Below are 19177 nucleotides of genomic sequence, written 5' to 3' on the forward strand. Positions count from 1 at the left end.
CAAGACAACGACGATGGTTTCGAGAATGTCATATATTATCTTAGTTGCAACCTTCTTGATACTGAGACTCGCTATGCTTATGTCGGGAAGTTGGCCTTGGCAATTGTCCAGGATGTCCAACGTTTTTGTCATTACATTTTGTTGCGCACTACGACCGTGATTTTAGATTGCAACCTGATGATATACATTCTGCCACGTGAAGTGCTAGGGGGGAATACTCAAAATGGATTGTTATCCTTCAAGAGTTTGATTTGGAGTTTACTACTGCCAATTATAAGAAGCCACTGGTCTTCGCTGAGTTGATTTTCTCATTACCGTTTGCTACCACCCCTCTCGGATAGAGGACCGCATTCTGAATGCCACGCTTTTCTTAATCAGTACCCTCAATCCCTGGTATGATGACATTATTGTTTGCTGCCAGACGTCTTCATTCCACCCTGATTTGTCTAAGGATGCTCAGCGACGCATTTGCCACCATTCTCAGCCCTATCATATTGTTGGAGACAGTTTATACCGTCTTGGCATTGATTCAGTTCTCCATCGCTGTCTAAATTTCGAGGAAGCTAAAAAAGTCTTAAATGACTACCACTCCAGCGCCTGTGGTGGTCATATGTCTGGTTATGCTACTACCCAAAAGATTCTTCATGTTGGTTACTTTTGTCCATCCATCTTCAAGGATTTCATTCTAGTTGTCCACTCCTATCACGCGTGTCAAATTTACCAGCGAAAGATGCGTGCACCACCTTCCCTTTTGCATCCTTTCATTACCGTCGGCCCTTTTGCTAAATGGAGCATTGATTTTATGACTTGTAACCCTCGCTTGGCTAGGGGGCATGGGTATATCATCGTTATTGTCGATTATTTTACAAACTGGCATGAAGCAATGCCTACATTGTCTAACGATGGTAAGACAACTGTACAATTTATGTTCAATCATGTAATTACCTGGTTCGGAGTCCCTCAGGCTATAGTCATTGATCATGGTTCCCATTTCCATGGTTATATGATGATAGAGTTGACAACCCAGTTAGGTTTGTGTCACGATAATTCCATGCCATATTACCCTCAGGCGAATGGCCAAGTCGAGGCAGTAAACAAAGTGTTGGTTACTTTGCTTCAGCGTACCATTGGAATGCACAAGTCCAACTGGAATTTTATGTTGTTTTCTGCTCTATGGGCCTATCATACCTCAGTTAAGGATGAAACCAGATTCACACCATTTCAACTTGTTTATGGTCTGGAAGCTACCCTTTCGATTGAATGCGAAATCCCTTCTCTCAAATTAGCTATTGAATTGTTACCAAATACTACTCCAGTGGAAGAACACCTTCTTTATCTAGAACGGCTTGACGAGGCTCGTCAACTTGCTTCTTTAGTCATTGAAGCATAGAAGAAAAGAGTGAAAACTCACTTCGATCAGAGAGTCAACCCACGTTGTTTCACGACGGGGGATTTAGTCCTGCTATATGATCAAGCTAATGACAAGCTGGGGGTAGGAAAACTTGAACCCATGTGGCATGGGCCCTATATTGTCAAAAGTGTTTTGTAAAAAGGGGCCTATGAGCTAATTGATTACGAAGGCAACCCTTTAGATAAGCCCCAGAATGGGCTTTATCTCAAGAAATATTATGCATGAGTCTTTCGTGCATTTCTATGTACATAAGTGTGTTTTTAATTTTGTACATGTTTGGCTTGGTGTGTAAGTGTTTGTTGCTTATTGTGTCCTCTTTGCTTCTTATGCAGATGTCTGTCGCACCTTATGTCGGTTTCGCTATTGGTGCCTATCACAATACTCAAAATCTTCCTCCGCAGCATGGGTTATCTACAATCCTCATGGTGAGCTGGTAGATCTTCAAGGTGTTTGTCTAGGATGTACTACAAACATCGTTGAATATAGTGTAGTCATTGAATTACTGATTGAGGCTGTTGCCCTCAATATTCATGCATTGATCGTGAATCTAGATTCATAGCTTGTTGTTCTTCAACTCAACGGGCGTTATTCTGTTAGAAACCCTCACATTTTAAGGTTGTATTTACGTGTTCATTCACAGGAAAGGAATTTTGTTTTCATTACATATCTACATATTCCTAAAAGACTAAATACATTAACTGATGCATTGGCAAATCATGTATTAAATAGGCATTTACGACATTTATAAAATTAAATCATGAGACATAGTAAGTTCATAAAACAAAACATAGGTATATATATGTATATCAAGTGTTTCACATCGCAGTGCTCAAAAAATATATGTTTGGGTTATGTCGCAAGACAACATGTCTTTCAAAATTGTAGAAATTAAACCTAGGAGTCTAATCTGCATGTTCTCTCTATAGTACACGACTACTCAGATGACATGTCTAAGTAGTCGGTGAATCCTACCCTAGACCCCTGTTGTGTGTCGTTGGTATTGTCGAGGGACATCCTCGAATCTCGCGTAGTCAGGGATCCCCTTTGTTAACCCCTCCAGGTCATGAGCAATCTCGTCCTCTACATCTCCACCAGGGGGAGGAATCTCGAACTCCCACTCAGCTCTCTAAGCAATCGGAGACAAACCGGCAGGCCTTTCCAGCCTAACATCTGCAAAATTGATACATAATGATCTGAACATATATGTGAAAAATGATAAAAATTACAAAATATGTAAAAAATCAAAATTTGTTACCTCTGTTGACCCAGTGTTCCCCAGGGGGGAGTACTAAATCTGGATCACCCCTAAAATCTATCCTAGCATATGGTCAATACTCGACGACAACTAGTTTGCGATCCAACTATTGGAAAAAATCGAGTCTCCATGACATATGTTGACCCCGCTTCCTCGAGGCATCAACATCGCCCACCGAGTCATCCGTGGCTCCTGCGGAGTCGGCCATGCCATAATTGCTTCCTATCTCTAGAAGATAGGAAGATGCTTGAGGATGAATGATACGATAATATACCCATACCCAAACTGTTTGACATCCCCCCACTGACACTGTGTTAATTATCGTTTTAAGTTATCTACTACGGCCTCAGCCTAGTTGAAGATGGTGGGATCCATACAGTCAGCTGCCAGCCGGAGTTGGGTTTTGGTGGCCTCGTGTGGGGCCTGTGAACTAGTTGCTCTAGTGATGGTAGAAAGGAGAACTTGAAGAGAAAAGTCTCTAACTGTTGCGATTTTATTTTTTCCACCCTTATTTGATTTCTCCACCTCTGGACACAAGCTTCCCATGAGCATATCCATGGTTTCTCCAGTGATACGAGTCTTGGTCATACGGGACCTTTCCCCCCTCCGTGACAACCTTGTTAGGAAATAAATGTCTGCGGCCTCAATCTCCAGCTCTTGCCCTCGGATGTTGAACTTACCCTCATTCGGGTCCCATGCTCCAACTAGATATTGGAGTAGGTCCGGTTGTGCCCTCAGACAAGGCACCATGAAAAATTTCAGAAGCCCACAATTCTGGAGCACGTTTAGGTAGTTTTGATCCCCCATGGCTAATTCATCATCACACCTGTGCTCCCGTTCCCTCCACTCAATCACCATGGTTTTGTCCTGCATGCACACATAGGAAATCATAAGTGCTCCATTGGTGCTCAAAATCCACTGAAATTGCTTAGGTTTTGAGAAATATCAAATATCGATGCTTGGCACGCCTGTTTTTCTAACAGGTGCATTGAGCCAAAATCCATCGTTCAGAAAATTTCGGACTTTCGCAACTTTTCAGTGTACAGTCACAAATACCCTGTTTTCTCCCCGTGGAAGATTTTGGGTCGTCGCGGTCCCAAGCTGGCGACTTGCGAAAACCGCCACGAATATGCTCTCCTAAAAACTTCCTAAATGATGGCTCATACCACCAAAAATGAATCACAATCTATCTAAATATGCAAGAAATCGAGTAGTGCCTACCTGGACTAGACGAATTTGCTGACAAGGTGTTGATCTTCCTCCAGTTGACCGTTGGAATTCTGAATGCGCAAGGGTAAATTTTTCACTCTGAGGTAAAACAGTGAAAAGTAATTTGATTTTTACCTAATGACTCTTTTATAAGCCTTTTTGGTAAAATTAGGGTTTTTATCTATTTTTGAATATTTCATGTATTTTTATATCAAAAATAGATCTTACACTCGTTTTTGTGCAGCGACAGGTTTCCGCGGACTCTGGTGATGAACTTGCGAGTTATATTTTATACTTTTTTGGACTCGGTAAAAACACGAAAAAGTCCCTTTTGGAGTCACCTTTAAGCTCTTTTCTGACTCTCGAAACATGAAAAGATCGTTGAGCTCTTGTCGCTTTGAACTCGTTAAAGGTTGTGAAGCATCATCTACCCAGTATAAGTTTACCCCTTTTATGAGCTGGTATAGATTACTTACGAAAAAGGTATACGTTGATCTCTCATGATCAATAGGTTCCTTTGGATATTGTTTTCTACCTTTTCAGGTTCAAGGGACAAATTTACGAAAATGGACCTTTGGAGTTTTCTTTCCATGTCTTTTTCAAACTCTCTAAACATGAAAAAGACTCCGAGTTTTACCTATGTCGAACTCGTTAAACCATGACGACATTGGACTTGTCACCATGACGAGATCGAGCTTCTCCTTCCTAGGGCTCACTTAAAATCACTAGGTCAGATTCGTCCGAAGGATGAATTTACATTACAAGCATATGCTATCCCCTTCAATCTTGTGTTTCAAAAAGAATTGGGTTACTCGCCAGAAACGTTGGGGGAAAATTTGGAAACATTATGTTGTTTGTATTAGTTATTATGGCAGCTTGTCACTCTTAGACATCGACACTCATCATCATCATGACCTTTGATCCCTTGGTACTAAAATGCTACCAAATTCCAGAGTCATGTCGCCAATATGTTCAAGACCTTAATCCTTCTGTAGTTTGTAGCCTTACACACCTTCCTCAGATTCTCTGTTTCATCCACATTCATCTTGTTCCTTTGTCTCATGTCGATGATGTGGGAAACAATATGGCCCTCCTTCGATCAGTCACTTCTTGTCGAATTCAGCTCATTATCCGGGAAGTTGAACTAGAGACTCCTTTCTGGTACCATAGAGCTTGCATTCCTCAATGGCAAGTTCTTCGCATTCGACGACAAGCTTGCATCATTGGTCTTCGATCGAGTGATTTCATGGGTGTTCGACTTCAGATCATTCTTCACACTTTGTGGATTGTACTAGCAGTACCTTGAGAACCATTGACATTACTAGTGGTCTCTCTCACACTTGTTAACAGTTTACATCAATGGTTGGTAATCAAGTGATTTTCTAGTATGCTCGACTTCAACACATATATTCACATATTAGAATCTGTACCATGGTCAAGTTGGGGTTCAAGACCCCGGGCTTAGATTACACAAGTCCAGGTTGCGTGGAGTGATTCATACATGACTCTTTTGATTAGATGGCTACGACCATACCTGAGTCTTTTTTATGGTCTTTCTGATTGGATGGCTGCATCCATACCATAGACCATTTATGATTGTCTTCTGGATGGCTGCGCCCATGCCTTATAAACATGTAATTCCTTTCACTATGTGTTTTGGGAAATTTTAGTGCTTCTTAAATAGCGCCTAACCCCTAGACCTAGTAGCTGATCTAGAACAACAGCTGAAGTAATTCATTGTTTTTCCTTTAGTTAACAAATAAAAGAGGGAGGAGAGGAGGTACTAACCTTTGTCTTGTGCTCGATCCCTCTTCCCTTTGATCACTTTCGCCACTCCCTTTCATACTTAACACGCTTGAAAGGTACCTGCAACCAAGAAACAACAGAAAACCATCAAAGCATAGATGTAGATTTGCTAACTAAACATATAATATAATCAGAAATACAATATACAATCATATGAACAAATGAATGGGAAAAACAAGGAACTCTTTATTGATTAAGAAAGAAGATTACAACCATATAGCATGTCTGATTCATTGTCAACCTCCCATCTTCAATTCCTTCTCTCCTCATGGAAGCACCAATCCAACATGATAACTTTACTCTCACAACTTAGTCTCAAACCAGCAGCATTTCCTTAACTTAATAGCTTTCAACCTAGACCAGCTTTGGGAGGACTGGTCCTTTTATAGCTATAGGGAGGAAGTTGGGCATTAAATGGCCTTCATAAATGCTTTTCCATTAATGGGAATTGGTTCCATGAGAGAGGGGATAAGTGGATTGAGGATGATCCATCCTTCCCCTCATCCAAAAGCGTACCCTATCCCTCTAGATGCTTCTAGAAACTTCCATTGGATGAGGAATCCAATGAGGATTTATTTGAAAAATTCGTTGGATCTCGCCCATCGCAGGTGATACAAAGGCTAGGTGCTATGCATAGCACCCTGATAGTGTAGTGCCTGCCATTCATTGCCAGCCAGATAGAAGGCTACCTGCGATGGTCTCTTTAGGGATATTTTTTGGATGAACGGTGTCATGAAACTCTTGGGAAGCAAGCATGATGTAGGTTAACTTCATTAGGGAATGAAAATAACTAAATTAGGGGTTGATGGACCCTAATATCACTGAACCGGAAGTTTGGGTTGATGTGCCCAAATTTTCCTATAACAAATGCCCCCTAAAGCATGAAGTTGAAAGTAACCATGTCGAGTGAGGTGCTTTACCACTTTAGAGAGAAGGTTTCGAATTGGAAGGTGACTTGCATCAGTTACAATACAAATATCATGATACTTTGATTTTTTCTCACAAACTAGATGAGGGAAGGGATACCCATGCTCAGCTTTATAAACTTTCATTACATGTACAAATATAGTCATCTACAAATGTAGACCCATGAATGGATGACCATGAATGTAAGACCATTGTACATTTGATATAGTGCTCCTGAATATTTCGCAGCCCAGATGGATGAAACTAGATCTGGGGTCTTCAATCTCATCCAATCTTTCACTCAAGTACAAATCTGACCATGTGAATGAATGATTCGAAGTCGAACATGGAGAGACATCGTCTAATTACCAACCAATGACGTAAGCCGTTAACAAACACGAGAGGAATCACCGATAATGATAATGAACCTCAAGGTACTGCAATACATTTCGCAAGGTGTGAATAAATGATTTGATGTCAAGCACCATAAGAAGTCTTTCAGTCGAAGGCCATTTATGTCAACCTATCGCCGGAAGCGACAAACCTGCCATTGATGTATGTAAGCCTCAAGGTACTGAAGTGTTGTTTCTAAGTCATCTTCATGGATGATGTGCTGATGTCGACAAGAAGCGACTCGTTGCAAGTGGGCCTTGATGTATCCCACATCAACGACACGAAACAAGGTAAATATTTTTGGATATTTGATATCGACTAACGACACAAGGTTCAGGAATGGCAGGAATGAAAATGAAGGTTTACTGTATTGTAAAGGATGAGATTTTGAACTGAATGAATTCTCTTGAACATATCAGTGACACTAAAGTGAATTGGTAGTGTTGACCCAAAACAAAGTGTTGGATGGTATGATAGACCAACGATGTGATAACCATCAAGCTGAATGACCCAACCCACATAGTCATGGTGATGAGGTGAAAGTGTCATGTTCAAGAGTGACCTACTACCATAAAGTGTTCCCAGCTTTTTCCATTTTTCCCCAGTCATTTCTAACCAATACCTCTTTATTTTTAATTAAGCTTGAGGAGGATAACATATGCTTGTTGTATAATTCCACCCTTCGGGTGAATCCATCGCTATTTGATTTTTTAACGAGTCTAGCGAAGGTGAAACTTGGTCTTGTCTAGATGGACATGTTTGTCACTATTAAATGTTTTTAACGAGTTTAACAACAAAGATAACTCAGTCCTTTTCATGTTTAGAGAGTCTGAAAAGGGACTAAAAGAGAACTCGAAAAGTTATTTTTCGTACATTTGTCTCTCAAGCCTGAAAAGGCATAAAACAATAAAGAGAGAACCTATTGATCATGTTTGACGAACGAGTACCTTTTTCGTAGTTAATCTATTTCATCTTGAAAAAGGGGTACAACTATACTGAGTAGATATCGATTCTGATCCATTAATGAGATAGAAACAGCAAGGGCTCGACAATCTTTTCATGTTTAGAGAGTCTGAAAAGAGCTTAAAGAGGACTCCAAGGGGGTTCCTTTTTTGTTCTTAAGAAAGCTCAAAAAAGCAATAAAAGTTTTCTTTGTGGTCAAAGATGTTCAATTTACATGTAAGCACATCATAACTGCTTGCCAGTTGTTAATCCTGCTCAAGATACCATCAAAATATTAAACAATACATGTTCATGGATTAAATAAATAAAACCAATGTTTACTCGATTAAAGTGCAAGAGATAAACATAAATACCAGTTCTTACCATTCATTTTCACCATCTTTTTTACCTTCTGAATTCTGGAGCAGTTTTTCCCTAAGAGCACCAGTTGATTGTGGAGGATTGAAGGGATCATTCCTTGTGTAGTTTGGATCAGGTAGGATCTAATTCTATTCTCTTTTATTTCATTTATCTCCTATTTTAGTCAATAACATTCTAGGTTTTGAGGCCCCTAGGCTTTCTATTTCCAAGTCAGGAATTTAAAATGGTAATCATATGGAGAGAATGAGACCATGAAGAGTAAGATGTCATAGCCTTGAGTAATCCAGAAACAGTCAAGGCCTTAAAAGACTGTGGTTTACTCAAGTATTTTAAGCTATCCAACCTGCGGTAGCAGATGGATCTTCTACAATTTCTTGTTCAATCATGGGATTCGACCGATCAGACTTTTCACATTCAGGGCAAAGAAATCCCTTTTACCATCGATGAGATATATTTCCTAACTGGACTGTCGAGGTGAGGTGCCCCCATTTCACTAACAAGTCTTGCCCTTGGAGGTAGACCGGTGAAAGATTATGAGCGACAGTGTTGTAGACCAGGTTCCCAACCTAGAAAAGACTGGAAGATACTTATCAAGGATGTTAGTGATTTACCGCTAAGGACGATTCTTTTTACCATTGCCAAATTGGCTGGCAGTTCCGCGCTTCATTTGGCCACCAAGTCATACATGCAGTATGCTTTAGAATGTCTAGAGCCAAAAATATTTAACTGGTGTGGGGTTGTCCTTTCATCTGTGAAAGAACAACTGACCAAGGTGAAAGAAGAAAAGCTCATAAATTTCAGCTATGGATCAATCGTGATCTCCTTTGCCTTGGAGAGAATACCTCTCTTGCAGCCACAACTCATTTCACTGGGTGTATCTGGACCAAGAGACCCATGGTTGCAAAGGTGGGCAGAACTAATGGCTAGGCATGGTGCCCATTCTAAGATCGTATTTACCTCTACATTATTTGAATGGTTCAATAGACAGGAGATTACCTTCGCAAAATATCCATATTCAGGAATGGATTTCCGTGGCGATCCAGATTTACCACTACCAGTTGCAGCAATGTGGGGTGCTATTGGTAAATTGTTTGACCAAGTGTTTTTAATTTTTTTAAGTTTTTGCATTTTTTGTGTTTTTGATTAACTCCAAGACTAAAAAAATCTATTTTTTATGTATACATATATTGGACCTGTTCAACCTATGGGAGACCCACGGGATATAGCTGGACTAGCATAGAGACCTATAGGGAGAGAAATTCTCTGAGACTTAGATTTCATCGAGACTCTGGCTAAATTGCAAAATCACATAGAGGGTTTAACCTTAGGTATCCCAGATATCCAGATCGAGGAGTTACCTATGAAATTTCAATGCCACACCATCAATGTGCTGGGACATTGGATGAAACTTTTGTGCATGATTGCACAAACAGTTACCTGCTATTACAAGCACCACTAGCTTACTAAGATCATTTCTACATACATTTAGTTTTTGGGTCAGATGACCAATTTTTGTCTTGGACACAAATTGTTTATAAAAACTTTTTACAATTATCTGTGAGGGTTTTATTATGGTTGAGTGATGCAACCCTATTCAATTGATGATGTTAATTGAAAATATTTATTTTACATATGTTGCAAATGTCTATTTAACACATAATTTGCTAAAGAGTCGATTATTGTGTTTAGACTTCTGGAAATATGTTGATATTGAATAAACTCGAAATACCTTTCCAAAATATGAACTCTAAGGAACATACGATGAATTACTGGGTTTCAGACAGTATAAACGCCAGTAACTTGCAGCACAACGAGTTGTGAGTCTAGCCTAATGATAATTCCGCGGATGCCAAGTGAAATGGCAACAGAGAGAAGTTCAATCAACGTGCTATACTCAACGATATTGTTTTTTGACCGACCGATACAAATCCCTCTAAAACTCATCAGTTCACCACTCGGAGTGAAAATGGCCCATGTTGCAAAAGATAGGTTTTGTGTACTATGACTAGCACCATCAGCGTAACCAACCCATGGTTCCAAAAAGTTCGACATCTACAATAAATGCGAAGTGGATTACTTAACCAAATAAAAATCCTTAAAGAAACACACTCACACATGCAATCCAAGCATATATACATGATTTTTACCATACTCAATTAAGCATAGTAATGTTTTAAATACAACCCATTTCTGGGCTTAGACAATGGAATTTCGTCATAATCTACTAACTCGTAGGCACCTTTCACCAAAACACGTTTTAACAATATAAGGGCCCATCCAAAGTGGTTCGAATTTTCCTGCACCAATTTTATCTAAATCTTAATCATACATCAAGACGAGGTCACCTTCTGAGAAGACTCGAGGCTTGAAATTTTGATCATATTGCGCCTTTACCCGTTTCTTGCGTGTTTTGTTAGCCAACACGGCATCACGATGGGTTTCATCCAGATGGATTAATTCCAAGAAACGTGCTTCTTCCTCAGAAGTGTCAGGCAGCAGGTCAATTGCGAGTTTGAGTGACGAAATTTCACATTGAATCAGCAAGTTTGCTTCCAAACCATACACCAACTGAAAGGGTGTGAATCCGGTAGCATTTCTCACCAAGGTTCGATATGCCCATAAAGCCGAGTATAGGATTAAATGTCAATTTCTTTTTTGAACTCCAATCATTCATTGTAACATACGCTTAACAACTTTGTTGATAGCCTCAACTTGTCCATTAGCTTGCGGATAATATGGAGTAGAACTATCATGTGAAAATCCTAATTTGGCACCTAACTCAACCATCATGTGATTGCAAAAATGCAATCCATGATCTATAACTGTAGCCTGTGGTACACCAAACCTGGCAACCATGTGGTTGAAGAAAAATAATGCAACCATTTCACTAATGTTGTTTAATGTAGGCATCGCCTTGACCCATTTAGTAAAATAATCAACGGCGACTATAATATACCCATGCCCCCCAGTCGAGGTGCGGTTACATGTCATGAAATCAATGCCCCATTTTGCAAATGGTCCAACAGCAACTATCGGATGCAAAGGTGCAGGTGGTAATCAAGTTTTTAGATCGAATATTTGACATGCATGACAACTTCTGACAGCAAGTATGCAATCTCTGAATATTTTTGGCCAAAAGTATCTAGCACAGAGAATTTTTTGCACTGTTGCATATCCAGACAAATGACCACCACAAGCACTTGAATGACAATCATTCAAAGCTTTCTTGGTCTCCTCATGAGTGAGGCACCTTCGTAAAACCGTATCAATACCATGACGATAAAGCGTATCACCAACAATCAGATAATTTATGGCTTGGTATTTGATGCATCATTGTTTAGAGTGAGAGGTATCGGGCTGGAAAGCTTGGGTCTAGAGATAGACCAGTATATCTCCATACCATGAATCACTTGACGAAATGAGAAACAGAGACTCATCCATGATTGATTCTTTTAATGTTAAATCGTTTCAGGATGAGGGAAGGTCGCAAAGTAGTTTTACAAACACAAGAGATTTCTTTGACTTAGACTTAACGAATTCCATATCAAATTCCTGCAATATAACTATCCACTTCAATTTTTTACCCCCCATCAATTGAAATGACAGAATATATGTCATAGGGTTGCAATCGGAGATAATTGTAGTTTTACGTAGGAGAATATAGTGATGAAACCTTTGCACAGCTTGAATGGCTGCCAAAGCTAACTTTTCGACATATGAATATTTTCTTTTTGTATCGTTGAGATTGCGACTCAAATAATATATAGGATGTTCTATTCCATCTTATTCTTGGATTAAAACCATTCCGATGGTTGTATCTGCAGCGGTGAGATACAGGTAATAGTCTTGTTGATAGTTTGGGGCATACATTAATGATGCTCTAATCAGGGAATCTTTAAGAGCATTAAAGGAAGCTTGCGCAACCTGATCCCAATAGAAGGGTACCTCTTTCTTCAACAGACGTGTAAAACCTTTAGCCAACTCAGCATAGTTTGGAATGAACCTCCTCAAAAAGTTTTCCTTCCCTTGAAGTTTCTGTAACTCTAATAAATTCGAAGGTGGAGGCATGTAAAGTATTGCTTGAACCTTAGATGGATCAAGTCAAATTCCGTCTTTTAAGACCATGAATCCAAGCAATCAACCAGAGCCAACACAAAACACACACTTGTGTGGATTGAGTTTTATTTTGTAGTGTTGACACCGTAAAAATATTGCTCTAAGATGTTGTGGGTGATTAGTCTGCTTTCGTGAATGAGCAGGAAAATCATCAAGATATGGTTGTACGATGTTCTTAATGTCATGGAAGGCATAATTTATTGCCCTCTGAAATGTATCCCTTGCATTCTTTAAACCAAAGGGTAACTTTCTATACGTGAATGTGCCCCAGGGATAGATAAATGCAGTTTTTGACTGCTCCTCTGGGCGGATATTGATTTGATTGTAACCGGAAAATCCATCCATGAATGAAAAGATTTCACATCTGGCACATTCGTCAATAATCTAGTCAATGAAGGGTGTAGGATAATTGTCTTTTGGACATGCTTCATAAATTCTTTTCCATTAATGGAAATTGGTTCCATGAGAGAAGGGATAAGTGGATTGAGGATGATCCATCCTTCCCGTTATCCAAAAGCGTACCCTATCCCTCTAGATGCTTCTAGAAACTTCCATTGGATGAGGAATCCAATGAGGATTTATTTGAAAAATTCGTTGGATCTTGCCCATTGCAGGTGATACAAAGGCCAGGTGCTATGCATAGCACCCTGACAGTGTAGTGCCTGCCATTCATTGCCAGCCAGATAGAAGGCTACCTGCGATGGTCTCTTTAGGGACATTTTTTGGATGAATGGTGTCATGAAACTCTTGGGAAGCAAGCATGATGTAGGTTAACTTCATTAGGGAATGACAACAACTGAATTAGGGGCTGATGGACCCTAATATCACTAATCCGAAAGTTGGGGTTGATATGCCCAAATTTTCCTATAACACTATGTGTTCATGTATCTGGGATATCAGTTGTACTTGCATTTGCATGTTCTTCGTGAAGATGTTCTGTTTCAGTTATGTATTCGTAAATAATTTCACCCCTCCCACTCTCTCGACCTTCATGCTTTAGGGGGCATTTGTTACATAGTAATTTGTCACCAACTCTGCATTCGCTAATCTCGGATACTGCCTATCCATGTTACTGACATCTATTCTATGTCATGTTGCCAATTATGTGTCAAAACCTTCCTTGTAATCTCAGGAAGAATGTCTTAGTTCATTATCCCTAAAGTAGACCCATTTTTACCTAAGTTTTTGGGTCTTCGCAGATCAGAAGTTATCTCTCCCATGAAGATGGTCAAGTTAACTCTAGCCCTAGCGAAGTCTTCGCTCTGTCCCTATGTTGCACCCATGATGAGCTAGATTTGGCAAGTTTTTTAACAACTCATCGAAGCTTCGAGATGAAATTTCTTTGTGGGCGGTCCTAGGGCTGGTTGTTGGTTCAGTTGAGCTCGCCTCTTTCCTCTAGGATAGTTGTTCCACCTTTTGTGCAACCTCCCTAAGAGATAAGCTCTTCCTCCCATCTCTTATGGAACCTCTCCCTCCTATAAATGTCTCCTCCATGAATGAGATCAGCTAACTTGGATGGAACTGGATGATAGCTAGATGTAATTTGGTAGCTTCAGGTTTCTAAGAGAGGAGTAGAGGTAGAGAGTGTTATTGGAGTGTGGAAGTAGCCTCACATGTATTTTGGTTTGAGAGATGTTTGAGTAGAGTTGGCTTGAGAATTTTCTGGCATCAATCCTTTTGGACAAATGAGAGAGTCATTTGTTCCCTTGGGAGACGGTTCACAAGTAAAATCTTACGTAGACATGTTCATAGGACCCTTTGTGGAGAATTACGACATCAAGGCTCAGTTGTAAGTTTTACTTTGATTTATATTAATACAAATCAATAGCATGTTTCCTGTATCATATGTTGATAGCTTGAGGCTCCTTGACTCTTCAAGTAGATCGTTTGGTCATTTTCTATTACATTTGTAGTGTCTCTCTACATGTTGCTTTCAAGTATAAGTGACTAGAAGAACAAGAGTGGGAGAAACACGCGAGGACTTCATCGAACGACGGATTGAAGGTAGACCTTCATAACACCAACTTTCTAAGGAAATTTGCTTTGGTATTGTCTTGCAGTGACTAGACCCACTATAGGGCTAGAGGGGTTGCCTCTGTCCGCAGAGGGAACTTTCCCGTGTCACAGAGACCAATGAAATCAATGGAAGATAGTGATTCCCATTGTGCCACCCAAGTTACTGCTTTGATACTGGAAGATGGGTGTTGAAGTTAACATGGAAGAAGCACCAACTGCCTGAAATGTTGATTCAGGGAATCAAGATGAAGGATAAAGATGATTATAATGTGGTGGGTCAAGAAGGCATGATAATGAAAGCTCACAATATGAATAGCATGGAAAATTGCACAAGGTTAGATATGTAACATGAGTGGAGGAAATTAAAACAATTCTTCTTGGGGGAATTCTCCTAGAGTCGGTAGGACATCTAGGGTAAATATAAGGATATTATGACTGACATAATGAGTGGTTAATGAATGATGTGGTGAACAAAAATCTCCAACCAATGGTGACAAGGGACTCCTGCTGGGTATGAGACATGGAAATACAGGTGGGAATCATTTTCCAAAAAATTATTTGTACACTTTCCAAAAGAATGTAAAGGTGGTTTGGGATGTACATACACGAAGATGGGTGCCCCATGAAAAATGTTGAATTACATGATGATGGAGGTAAGTTCTTTTTTCTAAGGGAAGGGATGTCGTTGATTGGTATCAGTGTTGGGTAGATCAGACAGATGAAGTGACACAAATGGGTTATGTTGTATGAAGGAATGGTAGGAAAAATGTGGACTATAGTGGTGCATTTGAATTGATCCAAAAAAAGAAAAAAATGGGGTGGCTCAAGATTAGAGTTGGTAAGAAATAAGTAAAGAAGAGGAGATTGAGAAAAATATTCAAGACATGCAATTGAAATGGCTTTATGGCCTGAGTAGATGGTTATAGATCCCAACAGTGTGTGGGGGTCTCTAGGGGGTGATCTATGAATGGGAAGGTTTTATCGATCGGCATGGACATTTACCATGTGAAATTGGAGGTGGTGGTAAAAATGGTCGAGATGATGGACCATATGGTGGAGTTCATAGAAATTATGTTATAATATGCAAAGCTTTGTAGGAAGTTTATCATGTTGGGTGGAGAACGATACCTTCATTTTTGATGACCATCGGGGGACTAATTTAGATGGAAAACTACTGGTATAACTACAACTTCAACAGCCAATAATCGAAGTGAATACATCTTGACAAAAACATTTATAAGTTGAAATTCTATTCAAGATGAATTGAAGAACATGCGAAGGCGCACCTGAAGTGGTACTTTGAGCATGAGACAAGCCCAAAAATGAGTCTGAGGTTGAAATGGAATAGGGATACCATGATGAATATTGATGGGTCCTAATCCTTATGTCTCTGACCGTTTTGAGAAAGAAGGTCCTGAGTTCATGTACAGGGCTTTGGACGATGATAAAGAGGGTGATATATAAGGAAAGGTGGGCCATATTCCATCTCATTTTACTTGTCGACTTGGAGTTTGGAGCAATGCTAGGAGCTTTTTTCTTCTGTTGCGGTCAGCTTGTACACTTGGGAAGTGCATGGGGACAGATAGGTAAGAGATCATAACTTGAGCTTTGTAATTTTGGTAGGCCAGGGTATGGAGGCCATATAGGGTGGCTTGTACAGACCTCTTTTTAGGGAAAAATAAAAGACCGTGCGGGTGACTATCAAAAAATTATGCGATACCCGCGGGTGACTAAGAGTTAGTTGTGCATTCCAAGTGGTTTCATTGAATACAATCGCAGAAATGTGTTGTTGTGGGTAAAATAGTCATAGTGTCATCAGTGTGACGACCCCACAAATTTTGGGATTACATACACGTAACTGACGCGATTGCTAATGAAACAGTTGTGTGGCTTGCACAAAACAAACGCGCGGTCATTGAACCGCATCCCCGTGAGTTAAGGTCTAACAGACACACTGACTCCGCGTAAAGGCTTAATTCACACGATATAACACATCTTGTAGAAATTTTGAATAATATGACACTTATTCACATAGATTATCTTGATTATACACTATTGCGGAATGCATGCATAATACATAACCTCCTCTACGTTGATCATCAATTTTGCAGAATTAAAAAAACAATGAAACATCAATCACATGCGCACATTAACACAGTATGTAACCCAGGGAAAGCATACAGCTAAAAACCCCACACTATCTGTATATTATAATGATAGAGAACATGTAACAACACATAGTACAATACTCCTCACAAGTACTCAGTACTATCTCCACCTGCTACACACAAACTAGCTCAGATATGAATCAAGTCACAGGTTCAAATCTCCTCTGTTGTCTGCCTGCCTCTACTGCGCAATCCAAAGCAAGAAATAGTGAATGATCCAAGCTTGTTTTCCTTGGCTTGTACTGCGCAATCCTCATTGGCAATCTCCATCAATGCATGTGCAAATCTCATGCACAACTATAGTCACAACTAATAGCAGTCTCACTCTTTCACCCACCTCTAACACATGTCTTCACTGAACTGTCCATGCACTGAGTTAACTGATGTATTCTTTAGTTGCTTTATGAGTTAATAATTAGTGAATTAATTAATAATTAATTCACATCACTCATCACTAGTGTATTTGCAGTTAAACTAAATACAACTAGTTCAACCAAGTCAAACTGAACACAAATCCATCAACTCCACCAAACTCAACCACTTGAGTTCTAACTGAAGTCCATCATGCAATAGCTCAATTGACCCATAAGAAAGTGTATTTCCTTCTGACAGCTGCATGTGCCACATCCGTAGCTCGAACTAAAGTGCTCCAAGAGGATAAGATAATGTTTATAGTCCAAATATTATTAAGAGCTAATAATATTCAACTGCTCTATTTTTAGCGTGGCAGTCTAAAAATAGACTCTGCCTGTATGTCTAAAAATAGAAGTCCAACTATTTTTACCAACATGACCAATCATCCACAAATAGCATCCTGCAACTCATAGACAATGATCCATATGTCTAAAAATAGACTTTGCGTCAAAAATAGCCTGCGGGCTCACTTAATGAAGGCGACTCCTTTTCACTAAGCTCCATCATCTTGTTGCATTCTCAACACTCCCTCTCAACAAGATATGGATTATCTACAACCCCTATCCTACCTTGGTGGTATTCAAATCTGCTCCTGGTGAGCGCCTTCGTCAAGATATCAGCATCCTGATCCTCCATTGGAATGTATGAAAGTAACATGATTCTATGCTACACACAATCTCTGATATCATGGTACCTGATGTCAATGTGCTTAGATCTATCATGAAATACTGGATTAGCCGAGAGTTTAATGCAACTCTAGTTATCACAATAAATCATAGTAGGCTCCAAGTATGACCCGAACAACCCGACCAGGATCTTCCTCATCCATATAGCCTCGCATGCAACCAAACTTGCTTCCATATACTCGGCCTCTACTGAACTGAGTGCCACAGATCTATGCTTCCTGTTGTACCAAGAAACTGTTGTCGACCCTATACTGAAAATCCCTCCAGATGTGTTCTTTCTGTCTGTTGGGCTCCATGCCCAATCTGCATCCATGAAGCCACATAGCTTCACCTCATCCTCCTATCTGTACCACAATCCATATCCCGATGTGCCTCTGAGATAACGCAATACATGCTTGCCTACCTTCCAGAAGAGCTTGGTTGGCTTAACCATAGCTTATGAAAGCTGGTTAACAAAATAGCATATATCGGGTCGTGTATTGACCAGATACATAAGCGACCCCACCAACTGTCAATAAACAGTGGCATCCACTACTTTTGCTGAAGTAGCATCCTCCAACCTCCAGGAAGAGGAGTATCAACAAGCTTGCAGCCATGCATGTTGAACTTCTCCAGTATCTCCCGAGCATACTTACACTGAGAAACAAATAGTCCATCACTGCACTGCCAAATTCCAATCCCAGGAAATAATGAAGGAGGCCCAAGTCCTTCATCTCAAACTCCCTAGAAAGATCCTCCTTGCATGAAAGTATCAACAGCTCATCACCTATCAGAATCAAATCATCTACTTAAAGTACAATGATAAGCAACACACCCTCCACCATAATCTGGTATAGGTTAGGATCCGCCTCACTCTTGGAGAATCCAAGTCCGGTGAAATAGTTGTCTATCTATGTGTACCAAGCACGTGGTGCTTGTTTCAAACCATACAATGCTCACTTGATCCTGCACACATGCGACTCGCTACTGAAGATCTCAAAACCTTCGGGCTGCTCTATGTACACCTCCTCCTCAATGACTCTATTGAGGAACGCAGTCTTCACATCCATCTGATGAATGTGCCATCCCATCTGCGCTGAGAGAGAAAGAATCGTCCGTATGCAAGAATACCTTGCGACAGGTGCAAAGGTCTCCTCATAATCGATCCCCTCTATCTGTGAGAAGCCTCGGGCAACAAATCTTGCCTTGTACTTCTCCACACTCTCTTCAGCTGCCTGCTTCACCTTGTAGATCCATCTCGAACCCACCACTGATTTCCCTTCCGGTCTTGGAACAATCTCCCATGCACTTTTTCTGACAATCGAATCATACTCTTCCACCATGGCATCTACCCATGCGGGATCCTCCACAGCTTCCTCGAAAGTGGATGGCTCAGTCACGACACATTTGCTCACAAGAGCCATGTATCTAGTGTACTGATCAGGTGACTGTCTCTGTCTACGTTGGCTTGTAGGTGGTCCTACAACCTTCTCTG

At 40.2% G+C, this 19177-nt stretch overlaps 1 pseudogene; it reads right to left on the bottom strand.

Annotated features, from left to right (window-relative positions):
• Positions 1 to 3017: 3017 nt before the first annotated feature.
• LOC149237056 (elongation factor 1-gamma pseudogene) overlaps positions 3018 to 19177 on the bottom strand; it is a 51332-nt pseudogene continuing 35172 nt past the window's right edge.

This window comes from Pinus tabuliformis, chromosome 8, assembly GCF_031772625.1.
Source record: "Pinus tabuliformis cultivar Carrire ecotype Pingquan chromosome 8, CPIR1, whole genome shotgun sequence".
NCBI classification, from domain to species: domain Eukaryota; kingdom Viridiplantae; phylum Streptophyta; class Pinopsida; order Pinales; family Pinaceae; genus Pinus; species Pinus tabuliformis.